The following is a 6,859-nucleotide window of genomic DNA, read 5'->3' as shown; positions in this document are numbered from 1 at the left end:
CAGTTTCCCAAAAATGAGTCCCACGTTCAAAATTAATTTATTTACCTTATGCGTCCGTGTTTGGATCAGAAAAATTCATGTGTACTAAATTTCAACTTAATCGGTGCATTAGATTCGGAATAAATTGACTGTGACCGGACAGACAGACAGACGAGTGGTCCTATAAGGGTTCGATTTCTCATTCGGACGTACGGGGTATGGAATCCTAAAAATCTCCTTAAAAGGAGTACAATTTAACAGTATTAAGATATTCTTTGTGTTGTATCCTTTGTAACACATTTCATTCCTTATTTACTTTCATTAAAATATACATATTTTGAACAACAGTGTAATTCACTACAAAAAATAAGAATCAGTTATAACCTAATAAAATTTGGGCAAATGTAAATTTGTTTTTTCTGCTCTTGATTAAACCTCCTGCAAAGTTTTCGTTATGGCCAAGTATATAAGATTCGATTGTGTGATTAAGCTAAGCCGTGGCTTCTTCCCCAGCATGTTTTCTAAAAGTAAACAAAAAGTTCGAGTGCAAACACAAAAACCACGGCATTTCCCTAATGCAATTAAAAGTCTTCTCCAATCAAGGGAATAATGTTTTCTCGTGCAGCAGCAGCAAAAGGAACTCTCTGATTACATAATAAAAAGAATCTTAATGAAGGCTCTAGTCCGTTTTTGTTTTATTCATTTGCTCTTTTATTTTCTTGTTTTGTATTGTAGAGGTGTGTATATACCTTTTAAATCAATTAGTCGATCAAATACTATTATTTAAGATGTTGTTTTGTACTGTGACGTGTGTTTTAATATACTTTTTTAATCAATTAATCGAAAAATACTATTCTTTAAAAAAAAATACGATACGTTTCAAACGTTTGTCGTTATGTTATTAATTAATTAACAATATCAAAATGGTCCTTCGAGCCGGTTACAAATTGAAGTGTACTTCCATTACTTCATCAACATCTTTATACAATGAAATCAAAACAAAAAAATAATTTAAGTAATTCGAGCAAAGTAAGGATTTTTATTTTGGACATAAATTTATTCAAATTTTAATTTTATTTTAGCTTTTCTTGTTCTTCGGAGTAAACTTTCACGATCAGTATAAAAGACAGATATCAATCTTTTCACATTTGTATTTCGTAGTTGATAGGTATTAGGTACGTGTAAAAATCTAAAAAAATTCACTTCATTGTAACAAATACTATATAATGAAAGCGTCTTAGGTAAATTAAATTTTTTCTCTTCTTAACCATTTTTATCTCTCTTCTTAGTTGACAAAATAGAAAAAAATCTAAACTAAACTTCTGTACGTACATTTGCTGGACAACTCTTAAATGTTCCGTCTCCAAAAAAAATTGCGTTGGGTCAATAAATGTACTAATATAGTACTAGGTGCGAAAAGAGATTTTCTTGACCGCAATGTACTTTCAGGGTGCAAAACGATAATAAATTTGACCGCAAAAGGTAATATTTAAAGAAAAATACACGATGAATAAATAGTGCTTTATTGTCAGTTTATGGATTAGTGTTTTGAAGCACAACATAATCGCTATTGTGTGTTTGGCGAGTCTTATAGTTTCGGTAGTCGTCAATTAAATTTGTTTCTATATGAACGACAAATAAACAATTCAGTTTTGTTCTCGTATAATTGCGGTACTTGTCCGCATTTACATTTTAATAACACGACCGCAATATCCCGCGCTGTCGGGATCGAGGCAGGCGACCGCATCGTTTCGTCTTTTTCACTCCCGTTGTTCGAATAAGGCGCAGTAATTATCAATTTTCTACCAATTTGGATCTGATCGTGGGCTGTTTTCATATAGCGAACTAAAGCGAGTAATTTGTTCCGTGTAAACGGCGTGATGGTGCAACTACAGAGCCACCGTTGATGAACACAAACTTTACACAGCCAACTCGACGATGCCGAAGCGATGCAAATACAATAATTGAATGTCTAGTTGGCTGGTTGACGATTGTTTTATCAGAATTACGAAAGGTGAACCTAANACCCTGCTTTACTCACCACTCCTAAGCTTGCTACTTATTTCAGACCCTGTAGATCTTTTTCCTATCTGCCGTAATCAATGTATTTTCAAGTATAAACAAACGATTTCAGTTAAATTACTCTTCTTCTTGTAAATAAAGTAACGAAACGCCGTATTTTAAGTAACGTAAGTGCCTATTGGCAGCGTTTTCTTATACGTACACACGTATATGTATTTTTGCATAATTCTGATAAATATTGGTCTTCTGAGTGCCGTTTAAAAAAAGTGCGACAATAAGGGTCGTAAAAGCGAGCGGTCCGTAAAATTTTACTGCCGTCTATTCATGCAAAAATGACCGGAGATGGTCAAGAATATTGGCCCTCTCCAATTCAATATAAAGCGATTTTTCGGACGCTTGAGAGCCACTTAAACTAAACTACTGAATTATGCGAGAGTTCGTAAAACCCAAACAAAGACATATTATTACCAAAGCTTGTAAATTTGAAAGGATCGTTCAGCGTTTTATGGATTTATATGGTACTTGTTTAAGTCTTTAATTTCAATCAACGGAATTACACGGGCAGAGAATGTGCATAGGTACATAAGAAGGATAAAATAGTTATCAATATCTTAAGTGCACTAATAACCTTATAATTCTAAGCGTAGCTATCAATTGAGTCATTTGGACAGTTTATATTATCCAATATCCGGCTAGTTTACAAATTAAGAGTAATCTGTGTTGCCTGGAGACAGTGGCAGATTATCCATAAGGCAAACTAGCTCATACCTAGGACTCAAGGTAGAAAGGGGTGCGCGCGGAAGAAAAAAAAATAAGAAAATACCTGCTTCCAAAAATTATTTTCCAAAATATATGATCGCCCGAGGGGCGTCTACGTGGTGCTAGCCTAGGGCGCTCTCGACATTTAATCCGTCTCTGCCTGGAGACTACCCAAGTGCAAATATCCTATGAACTATGAAGAAAGAAAAGAGTTCAGCCTCAACAGAAATTGGCCAGAATCAAACAAAACGACGAAATAATTTCCATCATTTGCGCCTAGGGCTTTGTTAGACAATTGGCATTTGTTCAGTCAAATCATATGTACCTAGAAAAGTAATTTAAAATAATGATCGAAGTATTTTTTTGGTCAAGAAGTATTTGTCTATGAGGTAAATGTTATCTGACTAATTTTCAAAATCTGTACCTCCAAACACGTGAAACATATGTATGTATCCAAAAGGCAGTCGACAGTTCGCTAAAATTTCACTAGAGCATGATTGACGAGCTCTTTCAGAGGTTCTTTCTTAATGCTGGATGTCTAGATCTGAATCCAATTATCTCAATAAATGAATATCTTTCCATGTTTTTCTTGTGAAAAACCTTTACAATCCGGTGAAATTCGTCTATATCTTCAAATTATGAGCTCGTCTTTTAAGATTAATTATGATGATGTACTATAATTCTACATACCTACTGTATCCCGAAAATGGTTATTGATAAACACGTAGTAAAAATAATAAATTCTTCAATTAACTCCCCAGTTTGTATTGATGCTTACTTTAGATTTATAACTCTATCGTATACTATACCTACAGTTTTGTAAGACTCTACGTCTGGTGAAGATACCTACCAGTGTGTCGAAACAGATATAACGCTTTTAAGTTTCCATAAGTTTTTCATGCATATGCTTCCAAAATTGAATGTAATCGTAGAAAGTTGTATCAAACTTCCTGAGCTTCCACCTACTCTATTATTGTTAAAAGTATATATCGAATTATGCCCTGGAGGACAAGAGTTCTCGGCTCCTTCCTTCAGTAACTTAATATGTAATTCACTAATTCTTCTTTAAAATCCAGGCCGGAACTGGATAATGACGTCAGGTAATTCTACCAGACAAGAAATAAAGAACGAACTGTCTATTAAGACACCACTGATTGAGAGATACGAGTCTCTCGTTCAGAGACTGGATACGAAATGAGGATCTCTTTACGAGCGACTCGAGTCTCTCCTTCAGAGACGCTAAACAGTTTCTTTGGCAGTCTCTCTCAGCGACACCAGAGAGACTGGATGAGATAAAAAGACTCAAGTCTCGCTTTCAGAGACTCTGAGAGACTGAACATTTTTATCTCGGGTTGCCCTAAAAATTTTAAGGATTTTCCATCTATCAACGATTCTGTAATAAGCATTTGAATAGGGTGAATTTATTAAAAAAAAACTGTTTTTTCCACTTCTTTCGATGAGTAAAGATCTATGACATTGCTTCCACATCCCTAAACACGTTGCAAGTCAAGTGCGGCATATAAATTGTCCATGTGTATCTTCTGATTTGTACAAATGACATTAGGAACGGCATCTGCGGCAAAGTCATGGTAGTAAGTCCCCCTGGTAGTTAGAATGGCTATTTATCTCAATATACAAGTGGTTGACAAACGCGCTGTGACTCTCCTCTCGCCCTCTTGTCTATCTACTAGAGCTTTTTCCCTCTGTCAGTGTGTCCCTATTAAGCAAATAAACAGTTTTGGAGGATGACCTTTCCGTTTCCGGTAAATCAACGGAATGCTCTGATTACCATTCGGTCATCAAAACATCCCTCCTTACATATATAACTCTGCCGGATGCGCTATTGCTTAATTAATTACGTGGAAAGAAAAACGAAGCGTTTCCATGACGGTGATTTTCTTTTATGCGTGCAGTGAAAAAGATTTATTACGAGACTCCTACGAAGAATACTTTGTTGCTGAATCATGTTCTTTATTTTTCTGCCCTTGACGAACAACTTCCTGATTTGTCGCATTTTTTACAAACGTTTCAAGTGCTTTTTTGATTAAAAATAGAAATAATAAAGAAGAAACATCGTTGGGATTGGACGTTATCTATCACAAATTAGAAGATTAAGATAAGAAATTAACATTTGCGTAAATTAGCGCATCATGCAGTCTTTTCTTGGTCTTGCACGAAATGGAAGATCATGATCAAGTTCAACTTCTATAGCGATGCTCGTATAACCAAGGCCAAAATTAATGAACAAGACCAAGTCTTATAAACAAGATTTGCGAAAAATTCTAATACAGTTATTAAATTATATACATTGAAATCTTTTTCATTGGAAGGTATATTACTGTAATAGTCATAACACCTAAGTTCCTATACTTTAGTTAAAATTTTAACTTTTTCGTTCCATACTCTCATTTTCAACATCATTATTGTCATCACTATCATCATCAGATTCTTATGTGTGGTCGTCCTGTAAGGATTAATGACACGGAACACAAAATGCAGAAGGAAACGCTATTATTCATGTGTCTTTTTAAAAGTACCCTTCACGAATCTTCAGTAACAGATTAGACAACTGCGTTGAAATCCAAGAGATATATTAGGTATGTATTTTTTGGCACAAAATTTAATTAAGTATCAAAAACTACATGAAAAAGTCGGTCGCAAATGAGTTCTACTTTGACCCCATCAAGAGAAAGTATCGAAATTCCTGTATCCCTCCGTAAATTGGAAAAAGTAGGTGTAACAAATGTATGACATTTCAGCGAAACTAAAACAATTAAAGAAGGATATATCTACAATATGTGAATATTTCATGAGGATTTTCTAGAAAATAGATTTCTGAAGTTTATACAGAATGTTCAGGAAACTTAGGTATGTGCGTATTCAAAAATCATCAGGATGGTGTTTGAACTGATTATGTCACTTGTTGATGATCAGTTGGTGAAGTTGTTTGAAAAATTATTATTATTATTAGGTAGGTATGGCAACAAAATGGAATGGTATTTCTTTTTTATGGTCGTAAGCTTTCGAAATTACTTTGAGATCCCAAAAGTACATTTCAGCGGCTTTTCTCATCAAAATGGATCGTTAGTATGAGGCAGCGTCGAAACCATCGTTCGTTTCAAGCTTTTCGTTGGGCATTAGTTGTTCCTTCGACGGGGGCTACTTTATTTATTAACATGCATTATTTATAACAAAAAGTTTTGCATTTGCGTCATCGATGGTGTTGTTTTTGATTGGTCATCATTCTGGTGACCGATCCTTTCTGGGACCCGGAGCTGAAGCCATTGGCCGTCCCGATCGCAGACTCGAAACTCCGGGCGGAGCCTCCAGATCCTTCGCGTTTTCTTATTTCGCCGCCTCGAAAACCTCTTCTTGTTGTTATTCTTCTTCTTCTTCCTCTTCTTGTTATTGCTATCATTCCTTCTTTCTATTCACTTGCGCGATTTTCTCCCAGTCTGTCGCGCTGCTACGTTAGATTGAATTTTTCTATTCGACGGAATTCATTTTCTCCTCAAGCTCACACCATCTACACACCACGAACCCGACGTTTTGCCCGTACTAGGACCAACAAAACAAATAACGAGCTCCTTTGGATTAAAGCTCCTCCATACATATTTACTAACTTATTATTATTTTACCCTTGCAGTTAATCTAAATCTCATATTATATCCTTTTTAAAAGCTCTATTCAAAGATAGTACCCAAATCCTTCAAATTTTCTCATAAAAAACTTTTAGATCGTTAAAAAATTCTTTCGAAATCAAACATAGAAGAATACACTGACTGTCTATTACAGAATATTAGAAATCTTTAGTGTTAGAACCAGGTATGTAGGTAAATGAAAGATACGAAAATATTATTTTAGATACGCCAAAAAAATTTTTTGTGGTATACTTTCCTTTAATATATTATAATAATAAAGTAAAAATGTGAGGAGTCGTTCGAAAACTTCAGTTTTCCACTTTTCCACTTTTCATTTTGAAACCATGTTTTCGGAATAACTGAACTTCAAAGTTGTTTTTCTATTACATGCATACATATATATATATAGGTCACAAACAAATATATGAGCAATTAGAAATCGATTAGCAAAATTTTAA

The sequence above is a fragment of the Agrilus planipennis genome, unplaced genomic scaffold, assembly GCF_000699045.2.
Source record: "Agrilus planipennis isolate EAB-ADULT unplaced genomic scaffold, Apla_2.0 scaffold63, whole genome shotgun sequence".
Taxonomy (NCBI): Eukaryota; Metazoa; Arthropoda; class Insecta; order Coleoptera; family Buprestidae; genus Agrilus; species Agrilus planipennis.
Note: the sequence above shows the minus strand (reverse complement) of the source record.